The sequence below is a fragment of the Rhinolophus sinicus genome, chromosome 4, assembly GCF_057876585.1.
Source record: "Rhinolophus sinicus isolate RSI-liver-muscle chromosome 4, RSI-T2T, whole genome shotgun sequence".
Taxonomy (NCBI): Eukaryota; Metazoa; Chordata; class Mammalia; order Chiroptera; family Rhinolophidae; genus Rhinolophus; species Rhinolophus sinicus.
In genome coordinates this window covers 43,287,032-43,305,331 of record NC_142504.1, presented here as the reverse complement: position 1 = coordinate 43,305,331, position 18,300 = coordinate 43,287,032, and the positions used below count along the sequence as shown (strand labels likewise).

The following is an 18,300-nucleotide window of genomic DNA, read 5'->3' as shown; positions in this document are numbered from 1 at the left end:
CAGGTAGTGGCTTAATAAATGCTATCCTAAAGTCTGTCAACAGTGAAATTATTTTATAGGTGGTTTGTGCCTTTATGCAAACCTCGACACACACACATGTACCTGTATATTTATGAAAAAGAAGTTGTGTTATTGTCAGTTCTCTTTATTAGATAAACATTCTCACATGCCCTACTTTCTCAACTTATTTTTTTCATAACAAACAAATATTTTCCTAAACGATGACAAAAGTAAATGCATTATTTTTTTATTTGCACATCATGAACATCATATATATTTATTAGGAAAATATGACACAAATCTTGTTTTATGATTTTTACTTCCTCTTTTCTAACTATACTTTCCTTGAAAGAAAGACTTCTATTTTTCTCTTTTGTGCCTCGATACCACCAGGGAGACAGCATTCTTACAAGACCTATTGCTTTACCTGGAAATTATTTGTCATCGTCCCCACTCTAGACCAAGAGCAGAAAACTCCATGTTAGTGAGGTTCAGACAGGTAACACGGATAAGCAAAGGAAACCAAACTAAAAACGGACAGCCCTATACAGCCCTCCATGTGTCCTTTCCAGATCCTCTGACTATTGAAGAAAAATGAGGACTATATATCATCAGCTGAAATCTCCTGACTCTTTAATGTTAGCAGCTAATTAGTTTTTTAATATTAGGGGAGCCAATAACATCCTTTTTCTAGGCCTGTGACCCACAAGTTTTTCACATCTAGAATTATGTTTCTTAATATAACATTTCTTAAGGGCATGGGATATATCCTAGTCGCCTTTTAATTCCCTCACTTTACACACAATAATAATATCTAATACATTTTTTACTGTGTGTCATGACTTGCTAAGTATTTTCTATATGTTACCCCATTTAATATCCACAATGATATTATCAGTTAGGAACTGATTTAACCTTATTTTATCACCTACTAAATAAAGTTTAGGAAGTTGAGGGAACTGCCATGAGTTACAAGGATCCTAAGTGGTGGAGCAATATTTCAAACCCAGGCAATCTGCTCCTGGTCTGACCTATGTTTTATGCATTTTCCTTAGCAAGTGGAGGTTGCACAAAACAGAATCAATTACTTCCAAATCATTTTGGTTTAAACCAAGGAAAGATAATAGTTGGGGGGGGGGGGGCTATTCACTACTGTCCTATAAATTGTTCATTAAATTTAAGTAAATAAAGCCCCTCTATAGAAGAAATGACTTTATAAAATATAGTCCATTCATAACTATTTTATTGTGCTGCACTATAAATACTCCATTATTTTTTCCTCTTTACTACTGAGATAACACAGGGATAAAAATGAAGTATGGAAAATCTGTAATTTGTGTTTTAGTGTGTTCCCTAGAATAGAAGATGTTGGATATATTCCCCGAGTGAGTTAACAATAAATTGGGAAATATTGCACTCTAACACCTCGTTTCGTACATTGCACCAAACAGCTCTGGTGTAATTGTGTGGGGGAAATGAGTCACAGTTTTGCGAGCTGAAGAAGGAGGTACAAGAAATTACTGTACTTCATTTTTGTGAATGAACTCCAGAAATGAATTAGGAACCTGGATGCTATAAGAAAGTGAAGCAATTATTTTTTCCAATTGTCAAGTTAGAATCAAATGATAATTTGGGTTTTATCACCAATATTTTAAAACAAATACGTGAAATATTCCATGAAAAATAAAAACTATCTTTGACTCATGACCTTACAATTTACTAGTGTGGCTATTTTAGAATTTTCCAAAAGTAATTTCATTCCACAGAGCATTTTTTTCCCCTGCACCATTCAGGGAAGTACAGTTGGGAAATCTGCATTTTGACATATACGGAGTTGTGTTTTTACAGTCTACTAAGCCAGATATTGGTATTTTACTCCTGGAAATATTTTAAGCATTTAATTCTTACTTGTCAGTTCCTCATTTACTTCACTTTGTCTATATACTTTCCAAGATTTGCTACCAAGTCCTGAATGATAGCACACTAAATCTGATCATTTTCTTTCAAAGGCAATATATACATATCTTTCAATTAAAGATCAGTCAATAAAGTTATAGTTGGATGCCTATAGTTGGAAACAATGATATCTTAGTTTGATGTGATTAGAATTTTAAAAACATACAATGTCCTAGAATACCATTTGCTGTTTCATTTAAGATATCTGTTTGATTATCTTCTTCCTAAACTGCATTCAATGAGGGAAATATGTTTGAATTTGCCCATATTAGGTATACTATGTATTAGAAGATGTTAAACGTATACCTTCCATAAAAACAGAAAGTTTTTTTTTTCCTTTTTACGCTAATGAAAGGCATCATATTGGTACACTGAAACATAAATTATAACGCTCTAGACAATCACTAACTAAAGTTTTTAATTCATGTTATTTAATATGTACAAAACATGACTCTTCCAACCAATACTGACATTTTCAAAGCCCCAAAGTACTTAATTTGTGTTCTGTTTATGATTTAACTGTCCATGATATTGCTTACTTTATTTCTACCACAGAACCCCAACCCATGATGTTTTTCTCCAGAAATTCCTCCATTGTAAGTATGCAGATATATTTCATAAGCTAATGAAAGCCATTAGCCCATGACTTTCCTGCCTACATGACAACAATAGGATCATAGTAAAAAAGACAGAGGCCTAAACCAAGATAATTTGCCATGAAGAAGGTTAGAAGCATATTAAGAAAAGACTCTGAATTACTGGCACCTTATGATCCTGGAACACAAAGCTGGACAGGGTTTGATTCACTAATTTTGTGCTTTCTGACCTACTTCTGCTCCCTTCCAGTCCTCGACAATTGCTAATATAGATATAATGCATTCATTCTTTTATTTTCAAGTATTTATTCAGCATGTACTATACATCATATATCATTAAAGATGCTGGAAAAAAGAATGATATATAAAAAAGGACTGGAACCTGATCCCATTGCCGTAGGTGACATATTTTTCTGTGAAGAAATCTTCCCTATCTTATATCTACTCCTACCACTGTATATAGCCCCATCACCTTACAGAGAGTCTGTTATCCCACAGTTAGAAACAAAGTGCATACAAATGAAATTGTCTACGAGAGAATATCGCTGCACCAACCTTTATTTAATCCACTTAGCACCAGGCTCCATGATAGGCCTGATGACGTAAACCAAATCAAGACCTAGCTTAGGTTGTTCAGAATCTCACTCAGATGTCATACATTTCAAAACAGAAAGGAAATAGAAAATAGAACATAATTTTCTAGGTCATGGCTTTGAAATGGATCTTCACATTTCACACAGAAGTGAAGGGTATTTGTTCACTCTTAATGGGCTGTCAACACTCAAGCTGCATTATGCCTCCCCTAATGATGATTTCTCTGGCATTGAAAATCTCAAGTGTTGAGTAGAGGGGCTAAATTTTAATATTTAGCAAAGACTTTATCCTGGAGAGCAACAGACTGAAAAGCGTTCGCTTTCGTTGTTAAAAGGAGTTCATGGAGATTTCCTGTTCTCTAACAGAAACTGAACTTTAGGGATTTGGGGCAGTGGTTTCTAAACATGACTGCAGAATAGAATCACCTGGGGGAACTTAAAAACACTAGGGATTTAAAAATCCCCAGACACACTTACTTAACTGGTGTGGCCTTAGCGTCAGGATTTTAAAACTCCCAGGTGACTCCAATGTGTAACCAACATTGAGAATCACTGTTCTAAGTCCTTGGTTTAACTTTACTCAGAATTACAGATATTTTTTTCCTGGTCTAATTTCTTCAGTCTTGTGGCCTTAAGATGGAGTGGCAAACTACTGATGGGAATGAAAACCCAGAGAAAGGAGTCTCTGGCCTCTGGTATGGAATTTATTTTGGGGCATGAAAGATGTTTCTGAAGACCTAATTATTATGAACCTCTAATATTTAAGACAGACTCCTTTATGCTTTTGCTCTATCCCTCAAAATATGGCTCAGATTGTGTATGTATGTATGTGTGTGTGTGTGTGTGTGTGTGTGAGTGAGAGAGAGAGAGAGAGAGAGAGAAAGAGAGAGAGAGAGAGAGAACACAAACACAAACAAGGGAGATTCAGAAATCGGAGAAATGGCCAGTAACACTAAAACAGTCCCCCTGCCTGCACCACCACCATCATTATGGCCAGTTTGAATTTCTAATGCGCATTTGAAGACAATCTGGCAAACTAGAGTCAAACTGGTTGTCAACTGATCACTCACACAGTCATGAAGATTCTGCATAGTTAGAGGCACTGCTCGGAATTTGGAGGCAAACAAGAAAACGAAACAAAACCCAGCACAAGTGCTTTGCCTCAGAGCATTGGAGAACCTTGGTTAAGTGCAATAACCTCTGCCTTGGCATGCCAATTGAACTCCCCCCTTAACTAAGTTTACAACCATGATAAAAAATGTAATTCCTGCTAGCAGAATGATTAATGTCCACAATGGGTTTAAGGTCAATATTGAAAACCAATTTAAGATAACGTTTTTATTTCAAAACTGGCATTTTTAATGAATTGTTTGTGCCTCTTTTATGGCACACATCAGGGTGTGCCTGGTGTAATATTTATGTAGTTGGCTTATCCTGCTGTCGTGCGGGAGACCCTGCTCGCTGCGCCACTTGTCGTGCAGGAGACCCTGCTCGCTGCGCCACTTGTCGTGCCGGGCGGCCTGCAGGGTCTCTGGTCCCGCTCCCCATACAAGAACGCAGGATATGGTGAGGCCAAAAAGGAACACCCACGGAGCCATAGGTAGGGGAGTCATACCACTATATTCTCTCTGGCGGCACTATACTCTCACTGGAGGCTGGATCCACACTGTCCGCAAACCGCCATCCACACTTGCCAGCCCAGCCGCCATCTTCTTGCTAGCCCCATTCTTTCTCTGTTCTCCTTCTCTCCCTTCTTCGTAGCCACAGCAGTTATATTGTGGCCAATGGCTCACTGGTTACAGCTGACGGCCAACTAGCCACAGCTGATGGCCATGCAATCACAGTTGGCCATTTACTACCTGAGCCAGCACCTGTCTATGTGAGGCCGAGAGCCTGGAAACTACTCTCTGGGGCTCCGCCCCCACACCTGCTGACTAAAACAAGTGCTCACCTAGGAGAGGATTCATGCCATACTTCTCTTTGTACCTACAGATGTAACTAACACACAACATTATACAAGGTAGGCACTCTAAAATATCTGTGGAATCCAATGCGGTTCTTACGTCTTTTTGTAATCGACTAATGTGTTAAAGGAATCTCTCTAAAGTAAGGTGGATGAGTGGGGAGCAAAGGAATAAGAGATGGATAGACACAATATTCTTTATAAAACCTTAAAGCTTTTTCTCATATTGACCCATAATTTGCCCCAAATCAATTCTAACCAGATTTTCCAGTTTCCACTTTAAGGTGAATATAATTTATACAGTTGGAACTTAATATGGATACTTACACACCTTTAAAAATTTCCACATTAGTAACGGACTTTAGCAAATTTATCTTTAGTTATTAAAAATCTATTTTCCCCCCAGAGGCAATTTTAGCAAAGGTTTTAAAATCCTGCCTCAGTATCAAATATTTATTGTAAAATTTGGAAAACCAAAGATGAATATTTGTTTAAAGGCAATTTCATCTAAGCGCTCATGACACTGAATTTCATTTCCAAACCACAAATAGATGATGTATCTTAACTATAGGCCACTTTTAAATCAATTCCTGCTACACAGTCCATCAGCACCTGGGCTCCAAAAATTTTACTATTTTGTGAAGAATTTCAGATGAAGCTTGATAATCTTTTTTTTTTTTTTTCTCACTTCAATTACAAAAGGAAGAAAAAACAATAAGGGGATGTAAGGAAAACAAATACAAAGTAATAAAATGCTAGATAAATATATTTTACACTTTAAATTTCTAACGTAATATCTGAAATGTCTATACATAATGTGGGGGCAGAGCCCAAAAAAAAGTAGTTTCCAGGCTCTCGGCCTCACATAGAAAGGTGTTGGCTCAGGTAGTAAATGGCCACCTGTGATTGCATGGCCATCAGCTGTGGCTAGTTGGCCGTCAGCTGTAACCAGTGAGCCATTGGCCACAATATAACTGCTGTGGCTACGCTAGGAGAGAGAAGAGAGAGAGAGAGGAGGAAGAATGGGGGCTAGCAAGAAGATGGTGGCTGGGCTGGCAAGCGTGGATGGCGGTTTGCGGACAGTGTGGATCCAGCCTCCAGTGAGAGTATAGTGCCGCCAGAGAGAATACAGTGGTATGACTCCCCTACCTATGGCTCCGTGGGTGTTCCTTTTTGGCCTCACCATATCCTGCGTTCTTGTGTGGGGAGCGGGAGCAGAGACCCTGCAGGCCTCCCCGCATGACAAATGGCGCAGCGAGCAGGGTATGGTGCCGGCCAAGGCTCTCCCAAGAGCAGTGGAGCAGTTTGTGTGTATGAACACCCAGTCTGAGGAAGACCAGGAGGAGCAGCTGCCGGAGAGCTGGACCCCCGTGGAGGGGTGGGAGGACGTGGACGGTTCTCCCACCAGCACAGGAAAAGCCATGCAGCTGCTGCAGAGATGGAGCCCCGTGGAGAGGTGGAAAGATGTGGACGGTTCCCCAACCAGCACAGGCCGGAGAAAGCGAAGGTCGTTGCAGCCCTGTGGGCCGGGGAAGTTCCTGCTCAGGCAGCCCGGATGCAGGACTTATAGTCCCAGGAGGTAACGCTTGCTGAGTCCTCCGTGGGAGATAAGGGTGAGGTCAAGGTCGTCCTTCACCCCAGGACAGCCCTGGAGGAATGACTATGGACTATGGGGAAGGGCCTTCCATCCCTAATTTAATGGACCGCTTGACTGTTTGTTTGGGAACTCTTGTTAGTGGAACTGGGGGATATTTGCTTTTGTCTCTTGACTGGCCGCCATTGAGAATATGTAAGCACCTTGATTGTGAGTCGCTGTTGTTCCAGCAGGGTACCCTGAGAGGCACAGAGAGAGTGGCAGTGCCTTGAGAGCCCTGGCTGAGTCCAGGAAGTCTGGCTGAGCCCTGAAGATACCCTGGCTGTGCCCAGGAAGTCGGGCTGTTCCCAGAGAGAGTGGCAGTGCCCTGAGAGCCCTGGCTGAGTCCAGGAAGTCTGGCTGAGCCCTGAAGATACCCTGGCTGTGCCCAGGAAGTCGGGCTGTTCCCAGAGAGAGTGGCAGTGCCCTGAGAGCCCTGGCTGAGTCCAGGAAGTGTGGCTGTTCCCAGAGAGAGTAGCAGTGCCCTGAGAGCCCTGGCTGTGTCCAGGAAGTGTGGCTGTGCCCACAGAGGGTGGCAGTGCCCTGAGAGCCCTGGCTGTGTCCAGGAAGTGTGGCTGTGCCCACAGAGAGTGGCAGTGCCCTGAGAAATCCTAGCTGTGCCCGGGGAAACTAGTGGTACCCTAAGAAGTCCAGGAAGTCTGGCCGTGCCCAGAAGCACTGGTGGTGCCCTGAGAAACCCTGGCTGTGTCCGGGAAGACAGGTGGTACCCTAAGAAGTCCAGGAAGTCTGGCCGTGCCCAGAAGTACTGGTGGTGCCCTGAGAAACCCTGGCTGTGCCCAGAGAGCCTAGTTGTGTCCAGGATATTGCATTCACCCCCAGGCTTCTCGCACAGGTCCCCTCGCGGAAGACGCTTGCCGCGTGGATTGTGAGGCGAGAGCCTGTAGGGGTGGAGTGTGGGGGCAGAGCCCCAAAAAAAGTTTCCAGGCTCTCGGCCTCACATAGAAAGGTGTTGGCTCAGGTAGTAAATGGCCACCTGTGATTGCATGGCCATCAGCTGTGGCTAGTTGGCCGTCAGCTGTAACCAGTGAGCCATTGGCCACAATATAACTGCTGTGGCTACGCTAGGAGAGAGAAGAGAGAGAGAGAGGAGGAAGAATGGGGGCTAGCAAGAAGATGGTGGCTGGGCTGGCAAGCGTGGATGGCGGTTTGCGGACAGTGTGGATCCAGCCTCCAGTGAGAGTATAGTGCCGCCAGAGAGAATATAGTGGTATGACTCCCCTACCTATGGCTCCGTGGGTGTTCCTTTTTGGCCTCACCATATCCTGTGTTCTTGTGTGGGGAGCGGGAGCAGAGACCCTGCAGGCCTCCCCGCATGACAAATGGCGCAGCGCGCAGGGTCTCCCGCATGACACATAACTATATATATATATAGATAAGTGTCAAATACATATGAGAAAATTAGAAAAATATGAGATGAAGTAAAGCAATGCATATCATTATAAAAGATTAAATAAAGTTGAACTGTTGAAAATAAACACATTATAAAAGAGATAGATATTTCCAGTAAGATGGCAGAATAGGTAAAGCTTTGTGTACCTCCTCTCAGGACCACATCAATCACAACTAAACCACAGAACAACCATTATTGAGAATAGCCTGAGGTCTAGCTTAACCGAAGCCCTACAACTAAGGACATACCTTGAAGAAGCCACCTCGAGACTGGTAGGAGGGGCAGAGATGCGGGACAGGCTGGTCCCACACCTGCGTGTGACTATTAAATATTAAGAGGGATATCTTGGCTATGGAGGTCCCCCTGAGGAGCAAGGGGTCCCAGCCCCTCTGCAGCCCAGGGTTTCAGTGCTGAGGATTGAAGTCCCCATAATTTCTGTCTGTAAAAACCGTGGAGATTGTGGCTAATTGAGATGGAGGGCAGGGGGCATCCCAGGAGCTCCTCTTAAAGGGCCCATGCACAGACTTACTCACTGACAGACTCACTCAATCTGAGCTCCTTCATGGGAGCAACAGCTTGAAAAGCATCAGGTATATAAGAGCAGGAACTGAATTGTCTAGATTTAGGGTGAGGGCTGAAAGAGCAGCTTTCTCTCAGACAGAGGAGCTGGTGGGAGCCACTGTTTTTTTGTTAAGCCCTCCCCTTCCCAGTATGCAGACACAGGCAAGTGACACATCTGCATCTCCATCAACCTGGTTAACACCTTTCATCTGCCCTTCCTAGTTATTCCCTAAGACCATGCCCCACCAAACTTTCATGCACACCAAAACAGCGTCCAATGGTATTTAAATACAAACCACCTGCCTTGTCTCATGCTGTGGACTTTCCTAAAATCTCTCAAAGGTTCATAAAACCCAAACAAGTAGCATCTGGCTTCGGCATGTCCTGTAACTCTGGCTGAGCAGCTCTAAACTCAGCAGTAGTGACAGCCGGCCTCAGTTCACACTTGGCTTCTGAAGGTACCTCTGGCCCAATGTCATCTCTGGACTGCTTTGTGGCTCATGCCAGTTGGCCCCAGGCAGGGCACAGGCTGTGGATGAACTTGGCCTGCAGGGGTCCTGGGCTGGTAGGCCCAGTGGCTAGCTTTGGACTGGGCTGGAGCATTACCCAGCCACCTCCAAGAATGACACATCCAACAGGCATACTGGGCAGGCACCAGAGCTCTGTAGGGTCAGGCCCTGCAAAACAGCTCCTCCACTGTAGTCACAGCTAGTCCTCACAACCAATCAGCCTGAGGGTCAGTCCCTCCCATTGATGTGCAAACAGCAACCAAGGCTCAACTACAACAGCAGGGCACATGCAACCCACACAAGGGACACACCTGGAGCACCTGGCTCTGGTGATTAGGGAGTCTGCACCACTGGGGGCCACAGGACACCTACTACATAAGGTCAGTGTACTAAGACCAGGACGCATAACAGCCCTACTTAGAAACAAACACAGGGAGGCAGCCAAAATGGGGAGACAAGAGAACATGTCCCAAATGAAAGAATAAAACAAAGCTTCAGAAAAAGCAAAAGGGAGATAAGCAATCTACCAGACACAGAGTTGAAAACACTGGTTATAAAAATGCTCAGTGATCTCAGGGAGAACTTCAACAAAGGGATAGAAAACATAAAAATGGAGATAGACACCATAAAAAGAACCAGTCAGAAATAAAGAATACAATAACTGAAATGTAGAATACATTGGAGGGAATCAACAGATTAGATGAAGCACAGGATTGAATCAGCAATTTAGAAGATAAGGTAGCAGAAAACACCCAATCAAAACAGGAAAAAAAAAATCGAGAAAAATGAGAGTTTAAGGGGCCTCTGTGACATCATTAAGAGTACCAACAATTGTATCATAGAGGTACCAAAAGGAGAAGAGAGAGAGCAAGGAATTGAGAACATATTTGAAGAAATAATGACTGAAAACTTCCTTAACCTGACGAAGGAAATAGATGTATAAGCCCAGGAAGCACAGAGAGTCCTAAACAAGATGAACTCAAAAAGGTCAACACCAAGACACATTATAATAAAAATGCCAAAGGTTAAAGACAAAGAAAGAACCTTAAAAGCAGCAAGAAAAAAGCAGTTAGTTATCTACAAGGGAGATACCGTAAGACTGTCAGCTGATTTATCAACAGAAACTTTGCAGGCCAGAGGTACTGGCAGGAAATATTCAAAGTAATGTAAAGCAAGGACCTACAACCAAGATTAATCTACCCAGCAAAGCTATCACTTAGAATCAAAGGACAGATAAAGAGCTGCTCAGACAAGCAAAAAACTAAAGGAGTTCCTCACCACCAAACCAGTACTACAGGGAATGTTAGAGGGACTTTTTTAAGACAAGAAAAAATAAGGTAAAAAATTAATAATAAAATGGCAATAACTACATATCTACTGTGTTTCCCCCAAAATAAGACTGGGTCTTATATTAATTTTTGCTCCAACTGACTCATTAGAGCTTATGTTCAGGGGATGTCATCCTGAAAAATTATGCAAAGGCTTGCTTATTTTCTGGTTAGGTCTTATTTTTGGGGAAACACAGTATCAACAATTACTTTCAATATAAATGGATTAAATGCTCCAATCAAAAGACAGCGTAGTTAAGTGGTTACAAAAACAAGACCCTTACATATGCTGCCTACAAGAGACTCACTTCAGATCAAAAGACTCACAGAGACTGAAAATAAAGGGATGGGAAAAAGATATTTCATGAAAATGGAAACAAATGAAAAAATAGCTGTGGTAGCAATTTAGACAAAATACACTTGAAAACAAAGGCTATATCAAGTTACAAAGAAGGATCCAGTTTTCCACTTCTGGGTAATTATTCGAAGAAATCCAAAAGGCTACTTCAAGAGGACATGTGCATCCATATGTTCATTACAGCATTGTTTACAATGGCCAAGAAGATATGGAGGCAGCATGGGTATCCATCAATGGATGAATAGGTAGAATATATAAATATTCCATTATTCATATATATATGAATAATGGAATATTGCTTGGCCATGGAAGGGAAGCAATATCTGTGGCAGCATGGATGGACCTGGAGGGTATTGTGCTGGGTGAGGTACCTCAGACAAAGACAAATGCAATGTGAGTTCGCTTATATGTAGAATCAAAGAATAAAACAAACAGACAAACAAGCAAAAAAAAACAGAAACAAACTCAAAGATACAGAAAACATATTGATGGTCGCCAGACGGGACAGGGGTTGGGAATGGGTGAAAGAAGGGAATTGGTTGTTACAAAGTAGTCATGGCATAAGGGATATAGTCAACAATATTGTAATAACTATGTATAGTGTCAGATGGGTACTAGATTTATTGGGGTGATACTTGGGAAGTGGGCAGGTTGACAAGGGTGAAGGCATTAAAATGTACCAATTGGTAGCTACAAAACAGTCTTGGGGATGTAAAGTAAAGCACAGGGAACATAGTCTATAAGATGGTAATAACCGTATATTGCCAAGTGAGTACTAGATTAGTCAAGGGGATCACTTCTTAAATTATATAAACATCTAACCACTATGCTGTACACCTGAAATTAGTATAAAATAATACTGAATATCAACTGTAATTGAAAAAATAAAAAGAGAGGGAAAGGAGAAGGGGACTAAGAGGTCCAAATTTACAGGTATAAAATAAATAAGTCATGGGGATGTAATGCACAGCATGGGGAATATAGTCTATAATATTGTGATAACGTGGTACGGGGTCAGATGGTTGCTGGAATTATGTCGATCACTTCTTTAGGTATATAAATGATGAATAACTATTGTGTACACATGAAACTAATATAATGTTGTATGTTAGCTATATTTTAATAAAAATCTTAGAAAAAGAGAGACATAGCTATTACAGATACAATAAGGAGAGAGGCAATCACTTCTTTTCACCTGACGTCAGAATGTTCCATTATTCTGCAGCAAAGCAATATGTGCATTTTCCTTCAACAAAATAGAGCCTATTAAATGTTCTTTTCCTGCTGTCATAGAAAATTGCTCATACCACTGTAGTTGATACAGGTAAATGAATAACCAAAGTTGACAGTACTATGTAATGATCTCTTTGTTTATCCTACTTTAGATATAAAAAAAAAAAAAAAAAAAAATACAACTACATAGAACATATGCATTATCAGATCTCCCTGAAAAAATTTATGCATAATTAGATTTTCACACAAAGGTTTTAAAACTCCAGTCAAGTCATATCAGTAGGTTTTGAGTACTAATGGAAAATAGAATTGATGCAATTATATTGAACAGTGGCAGGAAGCATGGCTTTAAAGAGAATCAGCTTAAAGTAAAAAAAAAAAAAAACAGAAAAATCACAGTTGCATGTGCGTTAAAGCTGTCAAGATGCTAAACTAAAAATCTGCTCTCTGTGCCAACTAAGCCCCTGACCGACTCTGGAAAGTAACTTTCTGAAGCCATGCCAATCCCTGTGCTTGAAAATAACATCTTAATTGGTTTCTTCTAATAAAATTCAAAATGCTCTTTTGGTGATGATAATACACTCATTGTTTCATTCCAGCTTAATGTTCTGATCTCTTGGAATGTTCTGAGTAGAACTGTTCAGGGAGAAGAAAAAAAAAAAAAGTCCCTGAGACTGAATTTATGGAGCGACAATTTGGCTGGATAGACCAGCAAAAGTTGGAAGCTTTTGATGCTAGAAAGACTGCTTCTATTTAAACCCAGATCTGTATGTAGTAGCAATGAAACACCAATATCTTCCTATTTTCTGTGTAGTTGTTAAATAATAACATTTAGGTGTGAATACAGAACTAGGTTGATAATGTTTAAAGAATGCTTAAGGCTCTTACTGGCAGCTGGCACAGAATAAATTATCCAATAAGCCTTTTCAAATCAAGGGATAATTTAAGTCATGAGGTTTTGTTTTTGCTTGAGTTATGACCACTAGTGTATATTTAAGAGGTTGGAAAAATTATAAAAAGAGCTCCAAAATATTCACCACATCCTATTATCAGAACTTCTATATGCCTGGTCACCGTCTTAAATATCTTTATTAAAAGTTTTTCAATCCAGTCTATTGTATGATCTGTATACAAATAGCCATAACTGTAATTCCATGAAATTCAATAAAAATATTATTTATTTTATATAAGCCAATTTTACAATAACTTTGCTACTATTTACTTATTCGTTAAACCCAGAAGTCCCTGGGTTAAGAATTATAGTTCTGTTGGAATTGTGTTTTCACATGTTGTAGCCTCTGCCAGTTAAAAGAAGCTGCGGCCCCATATAAGACTTCTACCTGACCCGAATGAGGAAGGTCAGGAACACTAGGGTGTTCGACTCCCCTTACAAAATTAGTTTCTAATTTTGTTAGTGTCTTAAAAATCTTCAGACCCACTGTGTTCATTATCAAATTTCAGTAATGAATGAAGTGCCAATACGGTGCACTTCGCACAGTTTGTACAAATCTACCTGTATTTACAAAGAAGAAAAGATCTTTCCTAATCCAAATTTTGTGAAATGAAGATTCTAAAAGACAAAAGCACATAATGAAAGATTATGTTTCATGTGCTATAACTGGGACTTCACTAACTCCTTGGCAAAGGATGCTAACTAGTGTAACCCTAGCAACTTGGGTTGCACTTCGCTGGCTGTAAAAGAAGCAAGTGTAGTAAATAAATTTGGGTATTTCTTTACCATGCCTTTACATATTATTTGCTGCATTTGCTCCCTTTATATTCCTGTCATCCGTACTACAAATGGGTTGCATACCTCCTTCTGGCTGGCTGTTATTCAGCAAGTCATTTACCAGCCATCAGTAATGGGAGGGAGGCAAGGCTCACATATGTAAGTCAGCAGAGTTTTTGTTCTGCTCCAAGTTGTTACTGTACACCTAAGTGTTACAGCAACATTTAAGAACTAAAGTGTTTGATCAGCTACTTATTATAATTATATAATTATAAATTTGTGGTATTTGAAACTTTAACGTTAAAAAAAACCATAACTAATACCAGAAACACAATAGCGTTTTCCCTGACTCTTTAGTTTTTGTGATATGCCAATGTATACTTAGAAAAGACCGAACTGGTGTTGAAATATAATGAATCTTACTCATAAAGTATGTGTATATATGTATGTATATATGCATGTACATATGAGACACTGCATTTATTTTTACTCAGATATATATCCCCACTCCATAATTCTTTCTTTAAAAGCAAAATTCTATACTAAGGAAATAACATGTTTTTCATAAAAGAATTAGGCAACTCCTTCCTTAGTGCTATCACTCCAACAGAAACTCAAGGTTTTCTTTCTGTGAGATCAGCGGTCTGACCCTCTTCTTAGCAGAACAGCAATTATCTTCTGTAAAATTACATTGCTTTGACTCCTTTGGTCTGTCGATTCCATACAGACTAGAGACCTGATATCAGGCATTCCATTATATATATATATATATATATATATATGATGGAGTATGAGCAATCTTATATTCAAAGTCTAGTACCTGCTCATTTTTTATAAGAAAATAGTTTCAGTGAGGTAATAATTTAAGAGTTAATAAAGTAGAATATTTTATTATCAAGAATCTTCAAAGCTAGCGAGTGTTAAGACTGAGAAAAACAAGAATGTTAGGCCCTTTCACTGGCATGACTTCAAATTAGAATATCATTTTAGTGATTGTTTTACATCTAAGGCCATACATAAATGAGAAAAGTAGAATTCTCTATTCTAGGGATTGATGAAGGGGAAAATGGAATGCTGATGTACATTCCACATCAAATGAAACTCTTAATTAAAGAAAGATCAGTCACTTGAGAAAGGCAAGACAAGAAAAGTATGTTCATTAGTTGACACGAATTAGAGACAAATAAACACATGAATAGATATGTTTGGTATAATATTTATGTATTGCCTCAATCTTTTCAAAGATAATTTAGAGGCATTTCTAATGAGGTGTTAAATATATTTAAAGTTTGATGTATAATAATCCATAAATTATTGCTAAAAATCAATAGTTAGTTAAAAACTTAAGGTATGTTTATGCTTGTGCAGACTTTGAAACGCAAATAGCACGAGACGAATTTGTCCGTGTTTGTATTAATGGCCTAGCATTTCAGCAGATGTCATATGTATTTTCAGAGTGTGTCTGATCTCTACAAGCACAGTTCATAATTAACTTCCCTCTTATTCTATCATTTCCCTCTTCTAGTCTTGTCTCTACCACCATCAAGCTGTAGTTAATCCTTAGCCAAGACATTTAGCCCCTGTGGGCCTCCATGCCATCTACTTCATAGGCATTCTGTAATAAATGAGATACCAGGTAGAAATTCTCCCCAAAATAAAAGGACTTTGTAGATGTAGTGTATCGTGTATCACTACTGAGTGTTCTAAGGCAGTTAATTTCCACTGAATAAGGAGGGAGGGTTGAAACGATTTTTTTTACAAGCACGCACCTTGGAAATGGAGAACGGACTTGCCATCTTTTACAGCTCAGCACATTGTTTCAGGACTAGCGCTGCCCTAAAATAGCACCCGGCTTAGCACTTAGCTCTGCCTGTTATGCGTCCTTCTTGCCAACTCATACTCTGTGTTAGAAAATGGCTAACCCTCCTGTTCCTTGCTTTACAATTTTTCATTAACAACAGAGGTCCTCAATAACATATAAATGGAAACGCAGAAGTCAAAGGAGTTCTGGAATATGCCCAAAGCTTGCAGCTTTCTTTCTCAATACTTTTATTTTTTGACAGTAATGAAACTAAAATCGATGTGACAGTTTTTTAACACCCCATTGTGTAAAAGATATTTAGGAAATGGAAAAATTGAGTGTGTCTCAGTGTTATACTTAGTTGATGCTGTAATGACACATAAAAAAAGAACACTTGAATCATTTTTTTTTCTTTAAGAGAAAGTGTAGGCTATGTTGAACTTATGGAGACACACCTTGATAAATTTGTATAGTGAGGAGAGTGAATAATGTACTCCTATAATTATCCTTTGTCTGAGCTCAGACCTGCTCCCACAGCCACAAAGGGAGACTTCACCTACAGCAACAAAATCAACATCTTCCAGAGGGGTAGCTCCCTCATTCTCACTTTGATGAATCCAAAATTGAAGCGGGCATTAGGGATGGCATAGAAAATGAATTTTATTCATTTTCAGGAAGGCCTGATGTTCTAAGAGAAAAGCAAAAGTCTACGGTGACACCTTTAACATAGTAAAATGAATTTATAGAATGCCTTCCTGAAAAAACGTTACTTTCTTTTATTTTGTGATTTTTGTGGCTCTTAAAACTTATTCTAGCAATATCTACAGAAATGGTTCTGGCTCTGGAATCTGACAGCTTGTGTTTTAGTTGTGCCCCTTTCTAAATACGTGGCCTCAGGCAAGTTACTTTCTCAGTATCTCCATTAAGAGGATAAAATAGTACCCTAATCACAGTGTTAGAGAATTAAATGAGATTAACATATGTAACATATACTTTTTATCCACATATGCAAACAACATATCAATGTATTTGATCCATATGTGAACAGATTTAAAGGTATCTAGCATCACTTGAATGATCATTTGATAGAAAGTTGAATCATAAATGTTTACATGTAGCTATGGATAGTCATGGAATATGACACTTTTTTTCATGCATTGCTTTGGTTGGATGACTGAATAAACATGGCACATAATCCCACTCTTCTGATTTGAGATCACTGAAGCATACCTTTTTTATTCCCAATTGCAGTAACCTTGTACCATTAGGAATGGCTTAACATCACATCACCTTTTGGCAACAGAGTTAAGCTTAGCAGAATGAGAAAATTCACCAAGAACAAGAATTACTTTTGTATGATGAGAAAACATGGGTTTCCAACAGTTCTCTAAAAATATTTTAAAAAAAGATCCACTGTGTATCATTGTAGCACAGTTCTATCCTAATTTTTCCTGAGACATTCTTTGCAATATTTTAAAACTTCTCCAACTTAAGGCTACGAGAGATTCTGTTTTATTTTGACTACTAGGGTCCCTATATCATACACATTATGGGAAAAATAGACTTGAAATGTCTTGGCAATTTCTTCTCATGTTCTATTCCCATTGTATTTTACAACAGCTTTAATTCGCTCTTTACGTCACAAATTTAGTACTACCCTACTTAAGACTCCTTATGGTTTAGTAATGTCTAACTCACACTTACATTCACCAGTCCTGTCCTGAATTAAATTATACTCTCATGGAGGAGGAATGCAGAGAGCTTCGTATTCACACAGAACCCGTTATTGAATTTGGTTTTATTAAAACATGCAGGTGCTATTTAAGATGTTCAGCTGACATTTAACTGAGACCATCGGAAAGGGAGAAAAGAGACTTCAGTAACACAAGTTTTCCCAAGAACTCAGTATTGCAGGAGATTTAATACAACCAGAGTGAGCATTCTCCAAGATTTATGGAGAAATAAAGAACAATTGGCTTTATTTTTATCTCTTGGTGACCGTAAGACAAACTGTTTTCAACAAATGTGCCTTGAAATGTTAATGCTACCAGAGTTCATAAAGAGGCAATGTATTATTTGAGTTTATTGTCCAGTAGCATTTCATCAGCTTTTGGATTTAGCTTACTAGTGCACAGGAGTCCTTTTATTTGTTGTTTAATTAACAAAGCTTATTGTCAAATGAGGGCGATATTGCAAGATAAAATGTGTTTTGTAAACTTCCATGGTCTTTCCTTTATGTACTATTGGTGACTTACAGACTTTTACAACTTTATTAATAAAAATTCAGTACTCAAAGAAGGCAAAAAGAATCACAAAGTAAATGACTGAATGGATAATCCTATGCAAGTCTAGTCTCTACACTTAATATACTTATTTCCCAATACTGACATTTTTTTTTTATGTTTTTAAACCACAGTCACACGCATGTAAATGCAAAACTGAACCCTGGGCTGGAAAATTGGCCAATATTAGCTAAGGAAAAATGTATCCAAGTAGTGGAAATCTTTATGCAGTTTTAATCTTTCCCATCGTCATTTTCCTTTCGAGTTTTAGGTAATCAGTCACAGGCTGGGTGAGGTAAGGAGCAGTGTAGTACTAGTAGGAAGTCTTTACAGTTCTACTCTACACA

The 18,300-nt window shown here is 39.3% G+C and overlaps 1 protein-coding gene across 1 annotated transcript in view; it reads right to left on the bottom strand.

The window, feature by feature from the left end:
* The window catches only part of SEMA3C (semaphorin 3C), a 182,571-nt gene that overhangs the window by 154,846 nt on the left and 9,425 nt on the right, over positions 1-18,300 (bottom strand). The window lies entirely within an intron of this gene.